Here is a 14,995-nt window from a genome sequence, read left to right as displayed (position 1 = left end):
ATATTCATGCATTAGAATAAACTCATTTTCAGTCATTAAAAACTCCAAGCTGGTCTAAATCAGCCTTTGTATCTCACTTCTATATTTAAATTGATCCTTATCCCAGGATTCAGGTCTGAATAAGGCTCTGCAGCCTTTAGTTCATTTAACGGGTGTCATCTGCTCTTATTTTTCATCTCATGTTATACCTTATAGTTTCTTACCTGTGCTTCCTCTAAAGGAGGAAGCAAGGGCAAGGCCCTATGTGATTAAGGACCTCTGTGCAGATTCCAAAATGTTGATTAGTCACGTTGGGGCATATACTGTGGGTTTAACCGAGGTACAATTGGCTCTCTGTCCTCCTCCTGTTCTCCCCTCAGATGTCAGATAATATACATTGTTTCTGGTATGGGTGATGTTCCAGCTGACTTCGTGTAAGTCTTATCTTGTCAATAAGAAATACCTGGCATTCCTACTCTCCAAAATCTGGATATGTACACACCTCCCAGTGACAATACAGCCCTCTCCCAAGGGAAATGAAGAAACCTACCAAAAGAGATAGGGTTGCCTAGAATGAAAATGCAGACACTTTCCAGTGTTAGTTCATCCCCCTTCAGTGGAAATGTAGACACATCCCTATAGCAATACAGACCCTCCCAACAGAAGTGGAGACATCTGCCAATAGAGTTACAATCACTTTCAAAGGTGATGCAGCATCCCCTCACCCCCACGTAAAATCCAGGCACCTCCCGAGACCTCCTCCTGTTCCCATTAGGAGAGACAGGTGGCCCCATGAGTTTGTTCCTGACTCTGTGAGCAGCTTGGTTATTTCCAAACTGTGATGGGGAAACTTGTTAGCTTTTGGTCTTTTCTTTTGGAAGACATCCCCTGTCTTCCTATGGTCCCTCACTTGCATTGACCTGGTGGTAATCCTTGGGCGTTCTCCACCCTGCCTTCTCTTTTCTCTTTCCAGCTGTGATTCTTTTCTAGTGTCCTCTTACTTAGAGTTCAAAGAATGATGATAGATTAATTATCTTAGAACAAGCTTTGACTATTTCTTAGTAATTCCTGAAAAGGATGAGTCTAGCTACCATTTTTAGAAAGTGAGAGACTTGTCCACCTTAGTGCTCAGTTTAATGGCCTTAGCTAAGACTCTACAAATGAGAAAAAATGAATATCCAGTTACATTTATTTATATCAAATTTTGATCTGAAAAGACTCTGAGGAAGTTCTTTAGGAAAAAAAGTCCAATTACTAGCATGATACATAGTTGAATAATTTTTCTAGGAATTTACTCAATCCACATACTTAGTACTCTATATTATAAAATGACCCAATGCACCTTTAGTTCTAAATGACTTCTCTGGACAAAGGATGTGTAATAGTGCAATGTTCTAAAGTGTCTTTGAAAAAATGCAGCATTATCTTATCAAAGTTTATGAGAAAGCAGTGAGTCATTTTCTCAAAGGGCAGTAGAGACCTAAGTGCCACAGACAGTCCAAGTGAAGTCAATGCAAATTAAAGTCCTGGGATTCACTCAACTCTCAGCACCCATAAGTAGCAATGCCATTTTGATAGCTTCCGTTTCCTGATCTGTAAAGGAATGGGAATTAAATGTATCTCAAAATATTATTTTAGGGTTTGCATGATGTAACATAAAGTCCCCTAACTGACACATAGGAATATTTCTTTTAATCTGTGAAAAAAATTATTAAAATCAGACTCTTATCTAAGTAAACACACATTTTGAACAATGTACATCTCTCAACATGTGGCTCATAAAATCTCAGGTAAATATTATCTCCCTATATAGATAGATGGGAAAACTGAACCCAAAGGCATATTTGCTAAATAGGTAAGAACCTTCCTTGAAAGACAAATCATAGCATCATAATTTTTATCTTATATCATGACTGGTGAGTAAAATCACGTTGCAAAGTGAAAATGTTCTGCGCTTGCTGTCTGGGCCAATTATCATCATTTGGCCAGTCTTTCTACATCTTGCATGGAGGCCATGTCAATAAGCCAAGCCCTCCAAGGCTTCTTATGGCTGCAATTAAGTTCCACCCCTCCCCTGGGATTTTCAGAATCTGGACATATTGTGGATAAATCCACACCATGTAAAAAGGTAGAGGGTAGAGAGAAATAAACAGGGCAGGAGATTGCCAGCATTCCACAAAACATGCTTGCTTTTCAGCAGCCTTCTTCACTTCAGTGATGACTTTTATTATGTTCTATTGATTTTCATGTTATTTCCCATTTTTGAGCAGAATGGCTTGAAGCAATAGCAGCAATAAAGCAGTGTTTCTGTCAGTCATCTCTGTCTTTCTCACCCACACACAAGCTCTCTCCATCACGTACACACTCATACACATAATTCTTGTGAGTGTTGAGTTTCCAAATATAGGAAATAAGACAGAGATTTCTAGAACAATAATAAGACCATCCCTAGAAGCTTTTAGAATTCATAACTATTCTTAGAAGTCATCTGAAAAGGGATGTCAACACATTGAATACCAGACCCTCCGACATTGAGAGCTGACAGTATAGACACATTACCTTTGGCATTTAAGCTGAATGTATTTTTTTTTCAGTTTCTGCTCTGTGTTAGGCCATGTGATGGTATTCAAGAGTATCCATAGAATAATCCTGAAGATGACAACAGGGCAGGGTCAGCATAAAGCCATGGGAATTTCTAGCCAGGGGGCCATGGTAGACAAAATTATAAGATGCCCACCTAGAATATAACCTCATGGTATACACTCCTGGTATAATCCCTGGGACTGAATAGAATGGAAATCACTCCCATGATGAGGTTAAGTTACAAAGCACAGCTGGCTCTGAGAAAGATTGTCCTGGGGAACCACTGACCTAATCATATGAGCACTACAGGAGACAAGCCTCACCCTGAATAAAGATAAGCAAATTAAATAAATAAATAAGAACAAGTGTGAGCAGTGAGATTTTACACAAGGAAGATTCTTTATTTCTGGCTTTAAGATGGAGAGGACCACCTGTCAGGGAATGTGTGAGGCCTCTTGAAATTAGAGTGGCCCTCAGCTGACAGCAAGCAGAGCATAGGGATCTAGCCCTATTTCTTTTCAGGGAACTGAATTTTGCAAAGAATAAGTTTGAATGAGGACCCCAAGCTCAGAAGAGAGCACAGCCACCAAAACCTTGATTTGTGTCTTGTGACACTGTAGCAGAGAACACAGATATGTCAGATCTGGACTTACAGAATGATTGGCTAAAAAATGGGTGTTTTTTATACCAACTTTACTGAGATATAAATTATATACCACAAAATTCATTCACAATGTCTCCTTTTCTTAAATGATGATCACAGAGCTGTCCACTGTCTAATTTCAGAACATCTTTATCACCCCCCAGAGAAATCCCATGCCCATCAGTAGTTGCTTTCCATTTCTCCCTTCACAATCCCCTGGAAACCACAATATAGTTTCTGTTTTTATGTATTTGGCTATTCTTGACATTTTGTGTAAACTGAATTATATACCATGTGACCGTTTGTATCTGATTCATTTCACTGACCATAATATTTTTGAGATTCACCTGTAGCATGTATAAATACTTCATTCCTTTGCATAGCTGAATAGATTTCCATTGTATGGATATATCACATTTTATTTATTCATTCATCAGTTGATGGACATTTGGGTTTGCTTCTCCTTTTTGACTGTTAGGAATGGTGTTGCTATGAATATTTGTGTGTAGAATTTTGAATGAACATATATTTTCAGTTCTCATGAGTGTATACCTAGGAGTGAAACATTGAGTAGTATAGTAACTCTATGTTTAACATTTTGAGAATCTGTCAACTTCTTTTACAAAATGATCATATTATTTTGCTTCCCACTAGCAATGTATAAGAGTTCCAGTCTCTCCACAACCTTGTCAACGTTTGTTATTGTCTATCTTGTCATGGAATTATTGGGCATTTTTATGTCTTCTTTGGAAACATGTCCTTTGAAATCCTTCTCCCATTTAAAAGAAATTGGATTGTATTTTTATTGTTGAGTTGTAAGCATATTTTATATATTCCAGATATGTCTCATATCACATAAGAGATTTGAAAATATTTCCTCCCATTCTATGGATAGTCTTTTCACTTTTTGATGGTGTAGTTTGAAGCACAAATATTTTTAATTTTGATAAAGTCAAATTTATTTATATATTATTTTGTCACTTGAGTTTTTGGTGTCATAGTTAAGAGACCATAACCTAAACAAAGACCACAAAGTTTCACTTTTACATTTATATAAAATATGAAGTGTTATAATTTTAGCTCTTGTGGTTAAATATATAATAAATGTTGAGTTAATTTTTTTATATGATGTGAAATAGGGGTCCATCATCATCGTTTACCTGGGAGTATTCAGTTTTCCAGCATCAGCATCATTGGTTGAAAAGACTATTCTTTCCCCCATTGAGTTTTTCTGACACCTCGTCAAATGCAAGGGTTTACTTCTGGATTGACCAAAAATGCAAGTGCTTACTTCTGGATTCTCATCTTCTTCTATTAATCTCTAGATCTACCCTTATGCCAATACCACATTGTCTTAAGCTTTTGGAAAGTGTGAGTCTTTCAACTTTGTTTTTCTTTTTAAAGGTTATTTGGCTGTTCTGGCTATCCAGCATCTCCCTATGAATCGTAGGGCTGGTTTGCATTTGTTTTTCTTAAGCTTAGCTTTTCTACATAAAGTCTTTCTGGGTACAGGTGGGATGTGAAGATCCACCACCATTTATGGAAAATCAAGAAGGTGTTGACACTGGAAAGTTCAATCTTGTGTCTGATTTCTCAATCACTTTACGTTTATCATCTCATTTTCTTTCTTAGGAAGGCAGTGGGCTGGTTAAAAATAACTGGAAGCACCCAAACAGTAGCAGAGAAGGAAAGAAACACCTGAAAGCTAGGGGTGTGGAAAATATGGAAGCTACAGGCCTGAGTGAAGACACAGCTGAAAGGGTAAGTGATGAGCTCAACATGCCGGGCACATACCACACACTTCACAGACATTTACTGAATTAATTAACAGATCAAGGTCAAGAATCTGAGGGATGCTGTGTGATTCATAGGGAGGCTCTCTGAGCAGTGTGGAGGGCCAGAGGCCCATTTTCATGTGGGTGAAGCTGCAGCCTGGGTCCTTGAGCAGCTGAGTCATGAAATTATACAGTCAGGATGCATCCTTCTCTCTTCTTATTTCCCCTTCTGTCTAAATCTGATTCTCTTCAGCCTAAACGTGGATGCATTGCTATGGCATTTGATTACTGGCTATTCAACCAAAAGGTAAAATAAACTGTTTTCATCTGCTGTATGCTTAGTGCCCATCAGATGCTGGTCAACCCAAGTGGTGTCTCAGTGGAAAAGCATGGCCTGGAGAGATTGGCTTAGGTCTGTATGCTGGTGTCTTTGTTCCAGATGCCGTAAGAAAATTCCACAGACTGGGTGGATTATAAACAACAGAAATTGATTTCTCACAGTTGTGTTGGCATGAAGTCTAAGATCGAGGCACCTGCATGGTATCCTTCTGGTGAGGGTCTTCTTCTTGGTTCACAGTTCACACCTTCTTTCTGTGTCTTCACATGGAGGAAGGGCTGAGGGAGCTCTGTGTATCCCTCAGATACACAGGGGTGCTAATTTATAGGGGTGCTAATCCCATTCTTGAGGGCTCCACCCTCATGACCTAATCACCTCTCAAAGGCTACACTTTCTAATACCAACACATTGGGGGTTAAGGCCTCAATACATGAATTTTGGAAGGACACAAACATTCAGTTCAGAGCACACATCAAGTGACATAATCTTTATATAACTCAACCTCTTTGTCATTAAAAAATGTGAATAATCATCATACCTACCTCACAGTTTTATTTTGAGGATTAAATGAGTTCATATATGGAGAACACTTAGAATAACATCTGGCATAGATACTTAAATAGTATTAATATAAATAAATATGAATATATTTCATTATTCTGAGGAGTATATTAAAAATTATACTTCTCACTTCTTTAAGGTTTTAAAAAAATACTTAGGTAGATATAATGCAGACTTGAAATAACCAGAGCATAATTAAGTGATAAATATTGTTTAATTGCCTGTTCCTGCAATGGGCATTCCAAGATAGGAGAGAGAATCTGGAGCTGATACAACCAGAGAAGTTTCCTAAAGAGGACCAGAATGAGCCCTCCCCAAAACACTAGGTGCCAGTGACAGCTGAGGGCTCTCTCTTAGTTTTTTTTCTTGTGGTAGCACCAGCTGACAAAATAGAATTCAAACTCCAGTTCAACACACACACTCATGTTAATGCCAGTAAGCCACCACCCCTTGGTCCAGAATGGGGTACTGGTCCCAAAATATCTGAGAGGTGCTACAGTGTCAGTTGTCGGTGGAGTCAGTGCACACTGGCAGAGGAAAGTAGCTGGAGTGGGCAGAGAAGCTGGGCTCTGCTCTTCTGATGGGAAGGGGGCAGGGCTCTTGGTGAAGTGTCCCAGCTGGTTTAGCAGTGACAGTCTGTTTGGAGTCTGTGTCCCTAACGCATGGCGCTGGCCCAGAGAGGCCTCGTGTGTTGAAAGAGCTTTTTCCTTTTCTCCCTATCTCCACTCTTACCACCATACAGCACCTTTATTTAATTGAAGCCTAAATTATTACTTATAAACATGAATCAAATATCATGTCTACCTTGTGCAAAACCCTCATTATATTCCCATTACACTTGGTATAGATAAGTGAGACTTCTCACCTCTCCAGGGCCATCCCCTCCACCCCTACCTGGGCCAGACTGCCTTCTGGCCTTGACTTTTATCCTTCTTCCTCGTCCTGATGGTGTAAAACCCCCACAAACTGAGTTTGCTGTTGTTTCTTGGGCACCTTAAGATACCTTTGCTCTTACTGTTTCTATATATCTCTTAGCCCTTCATTTGGGGTCCATTCACATACCGTCTCTTTGACCATTGGTCTAATCTCACTACTCTTGTCACTCTTCCGCCCTTATTGCTGCTTCATTTTTCATCCTAGGATGTATTGCTTCCTGTTGTTGGGCAAAGGGGTCGGTCTATGTTGTGAATCACATCAACTCCATTGAAGATAAAATTGTCCGGTATATTTTAGGACCTCAAAAACATTTCTTGAATGAATCAATGCATATATGAGTAAATGGAAAGTTAGAATCTGACATGAGTCAATGGGGAGCTGTTATCAGGGCAGTGACTCCATGGACCTGGTGTTTTGGGGCATAAAATTAGATGGTGCTGTGCATTATGCTTGGTAAGAAGTTGAGGTCAGGGACAGTCACCTGAGAGAATAGTGCACTCATTAGCTAGAGTTTGGAGAAATGGAAGTCTGAACCCTGTTAAGTATACTGGGCATACAAATAAAGGGTCAAAAGAAGAAATGGCAACAATTGTTGGCATTCTGGATAAGGGGGACAAGGGCAGACATTGGTCGAAGTGGACCCCAAGTCCTCTCATGACAGACTGTCGAACTTTAAGGGAGTTGGGGCATCTGGAAGGAGAACTCAGGGAAATGACATGGCCAAATCTGGACACACTGAGTTTGAACTGTCAACGGAGTGTCCAGCCAACAAGGGCTATTTGCCAGTTGACCTTTGGGCACAAGGATTCCAATCATCAGACAGGAAGGAGGTAGGTGGGTATCATAAGTATGACTCTCCCAGAAGCAGACCCTGGAAGAAGGATTAGATGAAAGTGATTTAGTAAGGAAGTATATATATATATAATACATATATACACATTATAGTATGTAGATACGAGAATCTTAGCTCCAGCAGTTTACTGAGCCTGTTCTAACAAATGTTAGTAAAATACCTTCGTTGTTTATATTAGAATTTTAACTTTGCTACCCCTCCTAATTATTATGATGTATTTCTATCTCCTCACTTCCAAGTCCCCCAAATGAAGTGTCTACATCTTCTTACAATCACCCATTGTTTTTAACTTAATCACTCAGACCTGGACCTCAATGTTTAGAATGTACCAGGATTGCTTGCTACAAGTTCACAGACATCTCTCTATTGACCTGGTCAAAAGTTTCTTTACTGAGCTACATAAGTGTTGAGTTTTACTGAATTCAACATTATCAGTTCTCTTCAGCAGTTGATGATGTTTCTGACCTCTTGGTTTCCAGGTCATCCACATTTCCACGTCCCTATTTAGGTCTCCTTCTCCCAAAACTTTCCTAATGGTGGGTTTGGGCCAGGGCCCTTGATCTTCTGTTTCACGTTTGCTGCACTTTTTCTCCTCACATTCAATCCTTTTGTCAAGAGCAGCTATTGCTTTAACTTTAACTACCCCCCAATTATGCAAAGCATCACCATTTTTACATCTTCATCATGATCATTTGTGCAGTTATATGAGGAATGGAATGTGTATTCCAGAAGTGGTCCTATTGTATATATTACTCAGCATCAAAATAGCATTTCTGAGTAGGTTTTAGTTTCTTTGGTTAATCTTCTTCTCCTTTTTAAATAATCTTTTAAAATAATCTATTAGGGACATTTAGGGCTTAGCAGAGCCTAAGCTCTACCTCCCTATTCTGGAAACCCGAATTCCTCTCTGTGACCACTACTGTACATTGTTCACTGTCCTCAGAATGGCAAGTGCCAAACACTGTCAGGAAGTTTCACTCCAGCCTGTGCTGTGGGTGGTGTCCTTCTGGACCTCATCAGAATCTTCATCGGTTTGCTGTGTCTCATTCCCTGCTGGTCCTGCTTCCAGGACATACCAATTTTTCTGGAGAGGACCTCTGAATTAGGATGGTACAAACTTATTTTTTTTTTGACCTTGTGATGTTGTGAAAGCAATATACATTTAGTAGAAAATGTACATCAAGTTTGAATTTTGATCTTTTCCCAGGCTAATGCTATGCTGTAAGATACTCTCTTCTGATGCTGGGCAGTGGCAGTCACAGCCCCCCATCAGCCAGGTGATCAATCACAAGGGAAAAACACCTAGACACTTACAACCATTCTGTACCCAGACAACCGTTCTGTTTCACAGTTTCAGTACCATATTCAATCAATTACATGAGAGAGCCAACACTTTATTATAAAATAGGCTTTGTGTTAGATGATTTTACCCAACTGTGAGCTAATTTAAGTGTTCTGAGCGTGTTTGAGACAGGCTAGGCTAAGCTATGATGTTAACTGCCAGTTCCCAAATCTACCTGAAACCCATTGAAGTCACCCCAGGATGTCCCAGGGGAGTCCTGCAAACACTGGAATAAGTGGGAAGGGTTGGTTCCATTGACCTTGGTTCTTGGAGTTTGTTAATCATGATATGACCTGATACAGACATCTTTGCTCATTGTTCTTTCCAGCAAACTACCTACAAAGATATCCACCTGACTGTTATACCTCACATCTGAGCCTTAGCCATTAGACAAGAACCAAAGCAAACCGGGATGTATGCAATTTGTTATAGATTGATTTGATCTATGTTCCCCCAGAAAGATTTGTGAAAGTCCCAACTCCCAGTATCTCTGAATGCAACTTATTTGAAAAGAGGGTCATTACAGATGTAATTAGTTAAGATGAGGTCATGATGGAGTACAGTGGGCCCTTAATCCAATATGACTGGGGTCCTTATTAAAAGAGGAGAAAGACACAAAGAGGAGAACCCTATGTGAAGACAGACACATGGAAAGAATATGGGCATGCAAACCAAGGGAGGCCAAGGATTGGTGCAGACACTAGAGCTGAAAGAGGCAAGGAAGGACTCTCCCTACAGGTTTCAGAGGGAGGATGGTCCTGCTGACACCATGATTTTAGAATTCTCCTCTCCAAAACTGTAAAACAATAAATGTCTGTTGTTTGAAGTCTCCCAGTCTGTGGTGTTTTGTTACTACAGCCAAGCCCACCACCAGCAGCCAGTAGAACCCTTTGGGTTACACTGACCCTAGACTTGCTTAAGGCACCATCCTATGCTAAGCATGTGTTTGACATGAGGTTGGAAAATGGCAGTGCTTCACCTTAGGCATCAAATGCAAACAAAGAAGAATATGTTTCGGTACTCTAGATAATGTGTCCTATGTGAAAATACCTATTTCTAGTATTAGTTTAAGAGCTCAGATTAGCTAACTGCCTTTTCCTGCTAAAAGGAAGAACTATGGCATGATTTAATTAGTCGATCTCTTGTAAATGGTTGGTTTAGAAGAGAATGACTTTAGGCAAGATATCCCTGTAGCATTTTTATCTCTCATTGATTCTGCTCTGGTAAGCGCATGCAATTCAACATCAAGAAGAAGAAGAATATGCGGAAGGCACATCGTTTTATAGTGCTGGAAAGCAGATGTATAAAGATTCTTGTAGACTTTGAGTGCCAACCCAATTTTTTAAAGTGCTAACATTCTTCCAAGTTATTTGTTATTCTAGGGAACTTGGTCCATACAACAGTGAATACTTTATCATGTAAGTTAATATGATGTTAGAAAAATGAAATGTATTGATTATCCTCTGATCAAATACTGCATCTTATAGCAGTAGAAATCTTTATTCAGACATTCCAGCTTGACCGGATGGGTTATTAGGCAAGGAATAAACGGGCTGATCCCATGAAAGCATTTATAGTGAGGGCAGTGCAGTTGTAAAATAAAGGGTGCCATAAATTTTGTGCCCGGTAGCTCTTCAAACAGGCACTCACGTTCTACACAGATGGCAGTGCATTTCAATTTCATAAGCAGCCCCTTATCACCATCTCTTTCTTTTGTGTACATTACCATGGCAAGCAAAGCCCAAGGCTATTGGCAGAGCTGATAATTTTTTTTTTTAACATGATTGCCACTGCTTTGGGATTAGGTAAAGGGCGAGGAACCAGAAGCAGGACTTTCCAGCTTGAGAGCTTGTGCATTTGCCAAATGAGTGGTTTTGAAAATTGGCCTTCCGTTGCTGAAACATGTTTTTCTACACCCTAAGAAACTTCCGGCATGAAAGAGAAATGTTGTGTCAGGACACAGGAGGCAAATTGAACATTGTGCCTCCTATTTTTTCTTTATTTTTATTTTCTTTTGTGGAATGAAGACTGGCCAAATACTAACTACATTTATATTTCACCACTCTTTTTGGTGGCTCCACGATAGGGGTCCCAGGAGACAATCTGGAGATGGTTGACTGAGTGAACCAGAGCTGTGGACACTTTTTGCAGGAGTACCAACTCAGCGTAAGAGAAAGGTAGGAATAACAGGTTGACCAGAAGTCCAGGTGAGCAGGGGAGCCTTCTGGAGGTATTTGAGACAGAGGTGTCCAGTGAACTCAAGGCAGAACAGACTTTAACAAAGGCACAGGGGATTGTTGCTCAAATGCCGTCCTTATAATCTCGGGTTTCTTGGCAGAAGATACTGTCAACTAAGAGTCAGGTTGATATGTGGGAGCCAGAAAATAATAATCACAAAATCCCGGAGGTTTAAGTTGGGAGACACTCCTCCCCACCTTTGCTGCCAGAGGCAAAAACTGATTGGAGTTGCAAGACTGGATGCAGAGAGAGGGCCGGTATGAGGGAGGTTGCTACAGAACGGGCATCCAGAGCCCACAAGTGGTAAAGGAGAGGGGGGCACACACTTCACCATCCTAAGGGTCTATGAAGTGGCCACAGAGCCCGTCCTCAGACCAGGATGCTTTGGACTAAAGTCTAGAGCTTCCTCCACGACACCAACTTGTCTTCTCTTTTGTTTTCATCCATGATAATAGAGACCAGAGATCTGAAATGTTTCATCTCTAAAGGCTCTGAAATCGTTATCAACTTGTGTGCAGCCTGAGGGCTGGGGTGTTAGGGGATGATAAGATCATGCTGTCTTGGCTCAGCATCCAGATCCCAGAAGTTTGAATGAGTTATGGGATTTTATTTGGGAGCCAGGAGATTGCATATGGTTATTTATGAGTCATCCTACCGTGTATGTTGCATGTCCATCAGCTGTTCTTGGCCCAGAGGAGCAGAATCAACATGTCGCTGTAGATGCAGATGGGGCCGTCCCTGGAAGGGGTGAGTCTGGCATGGGAGCAACATGAGGATGAACACAGTACAGCTAGGTATGGCCGCCCTGGGGAAGGTCCACCTGGTTGCCTTGTTTGTGTTGGCACCTGCTATTTAACGAGACTTGAGAAGGGAAAACCTGGATCATTTTCTTACTATCTGATCATGGAGTCTGGTATGGAGACAATTTAGAGGGGAAAAAATGAAAATTCAGTAACTGAAATATCACCTAGTCTTAAAGGCAGAAGAGCACTGAGCTATTGGCTCGCATGCCTGGAAAGGCCTGTCAGCCTGGAGCTGCCCTCTCCTGCCTGTGGCCATGAGCCCAAGATGGCATCGCACTATGTGTACGTGGACTTTTACACCTGCCCTGGTCCAGGTGCCCCATGGGGTCCATGACTCCAATATCCCCCATCTTCCCTTCAAGAGGTGGAGCTTAATACCCTTCCCCTTGAGTGTGGGCTAGACTGGTTTCTAACACGTAGGATAAGGAGGAAGTGATGGTGTCTGACTTTGAGACTAGGTCATACAAGCCACAGCAGCTTCTTGAGTGCCCTTCTCTCCTCTCTGTCTCTCTCTGTCTCTGTCTCTGCCTCATCACTTGATTTGAGGGAATCTAGTTGCTTTGTGGAGAGGCTCACATGCCCAGGAACTGATGTCTCCAGACTCCAGACATGTGAGGAAGCATCTTAGAAGCTCACAGTCAAGCCTTCAGAGGGTAGTTAATCCAAGCTGATGGCTGGACTACAACCTTGTGGGATACCATGAGCCAGAAGCACCCTGTTAAGCTGAACCCTCATTCCTGACCCTCAAACATGGGGTGTTGTGCTAAGCTGTCGTATATTAGGGTTATTTGTCATGAGGCCATATATAACTGTTTAAGCTTGGACCCATCCTTTCACACCACTTCTCTAGCCCTCTGGCAGGACTGCTTTTGCCTGGGTCATTAATGGGCCCAACCTGGCCCATGAATCCCTAAACCAGTATACAGGCCCCTGAACCAGAATCCAGTGTTCTCATTGGCATCTAAGGGATCACCTCAGAAAACTTGACTGGACCTTGCTATATTTGTTGCACTTCCTGGAAAGAGCTTCATCCCAGTTTTTGTTTAGGGGAAGTACAGGAACTGCATGGAGTTTTGTGAGAAGGTGAATGGCACTGAAGCTGAGTGCTGAGTTGCTGTTTCATTTGATGGCTGCACAACCTACAGCCCATTTGATCTTCCCATCTTCCTGCCATGCTTACTGTCAATCCCACAGTAAACCAGGTCTAGTCAATTCTGCCTTCATTTTGTTTCCCACACTTTTCTCTCCATTTTAGCATCGGGACATCTTTAGTTTGTCTCAAGTCTCCCGACCAAGAAAGTTTTCATAGCATTTACCCACCATGTCTCTTCTCTTCTGTTCCTCATGTACAGAGCTGATACTCACCTCCTGAAAATAATACCACCGATCATGTCACTTTCATGTACAAATATCTTAAATTTATCCCAAATTGCCTACAGATAAGGTCTAATATTTTATCTGAACTGAAGATTTGCTCTCCACATACACTCCAAGCTTCTCCATCTGTCTTGCCCTTCCACATGAAATTCCTCATTTCTCCCATCTTGTCATGTCCAAATCTTCTCTTCAGACCAAATATACCTTGTTTTAAGATGCTAAATTTTGTGATAACTTGTTACATGGCTAGTAAGATAAATAAGACATGTGTACTTGTCTTTTGACACAGTTTCACTGTCCCTCTTTAAGTTTATATTAATGCAATTTCTGCATTATATATCACATATAATTTTTTATATATATATATATATATATATATATATATATATTACACCAAATTGTTCTTGAGAAGTAATGAGCAACATAATTCTTTGTCATCATGACCGTACAAATTTATTAAATCTCAGTTTTCCCATTTGCAAAATCACATTTTTGGATTGCGATTACTGATATCCTTGGTCCTTTCTAATTCTCACATATCTTAATTCTTTGTGCTTCTATTAGTTCCAAGTGCAAAGAAAACCAATAAAATATGTCAAGTTTTTGAAATCTAATGAGTCAATTAGTGAGTGTTTATTGAGTGACTACTATGCACTCAGAATTTCACCAGGAGCAATGAATTTCAAAACTCCTTTATGTGTCATAGATCATTTTGTTAAAACTACTGATTTTTTAAATTCCCCCATATGTCTTTCATTTCTATAGCTATTTTCATACTGATAATACTTTAAATAAAGGATTTACGGAAAAAAGAAAGCATTCATCCAAACCCAGCACATCTGGTTACTTGTTAGTTGTTAGTGGTCGTTAAAGGATGGCTGGATATGGGAAATTTGAATAAGGTTATTAGGCAGAGCTGACTTAAGGACATGGGGCCCGTGAGCCTCAGTTTAATGATCTGCTCTCGCTGATCTTGAAACTGTTAGTACTTTTTGAAGAAGAGACGCTACATAATGTGGGCTCCACATACCATACAGCCCCTCCTGTCCTCGAGGGATTCTGATATGCTCCTCCATCACTTTCCCGTTGACAGACAATTAGTACAGAGGTGGTTCTAAGTTGACTTCCCAGAAGCAGACCCTAAGGTAAGGGCTTGTGTGCAAGTGATTTATTAAGCAAGGCTTCCAAGGAGAAACAGGTAAAGGATTTGGGGAACCAGCACAGGAAAGGGGAAGAAGCCAAGCCAGAGTGTGATTTCAGGGAAGCCCCCTAGGGTGGCTGCAGGTTGGGAGGTGTGGGAGATAAGCTGTGCTCACAGTGTCTGGACCTGAGTGAGGCTGTTGAGCTTCCAGCTTTCAACCCCACACTCTTTGCTTTGGGGCAAGAGTTGGCAGTGGGGAGGACCTCCCAAGAATTTCCAGCTCTCTGCACACAAAATCAAGGAGACTCCAGTGGCTGAGGGCTGTCCTCAATGAACAGCTACAGGTGCAGACCTTTGGAGATAGAAGCACCTTGAAGCTGGGAAAGGCAAATTGAAACAGTAGAAGGAGCCCCCAGGGGATCTGAGA

General features: G+C 40.9%; 1 long non-coding RNA gene across 1 annotated transcript in view; it reads left to right on the top strand.

Annotated features, from left to right (window-relative positions):
- LOC125960814 (uncharacterized) overlaps positions 1-14,995 on the top strand; it is a 76,941-nt gene that overhangs the window by 50,889 nt on the left and 11,057 nt on the right. Inside the window, exon 2 of the long non-coding RNA XR_007470852.1 lies at positions 4,838-4,966. This is a non-coding gene — a long non-coding RNA (uncharacterized LOC125960814). The remainder of the gene's footprint in view (positions 1-4,837; positions 4,967-14,995) is intronic.

Source organism: Orcinus orca, chromosome 13 (genome assembly GCF_937001465.1).
Source record: "Orcinus orca chromosome 13, mOrcOrc1.1, whole genome shotgun sequence".
Classification (NCBI taxonomy): Eukaryota; Metazoa; Chordata; class Mammalia; order Artiodactyla; family Delphinidae; genus Orcinus; species Orcinus orca.
This window is presented reverse-complemented; position numbering and strand designations above follow the sequence as displayed.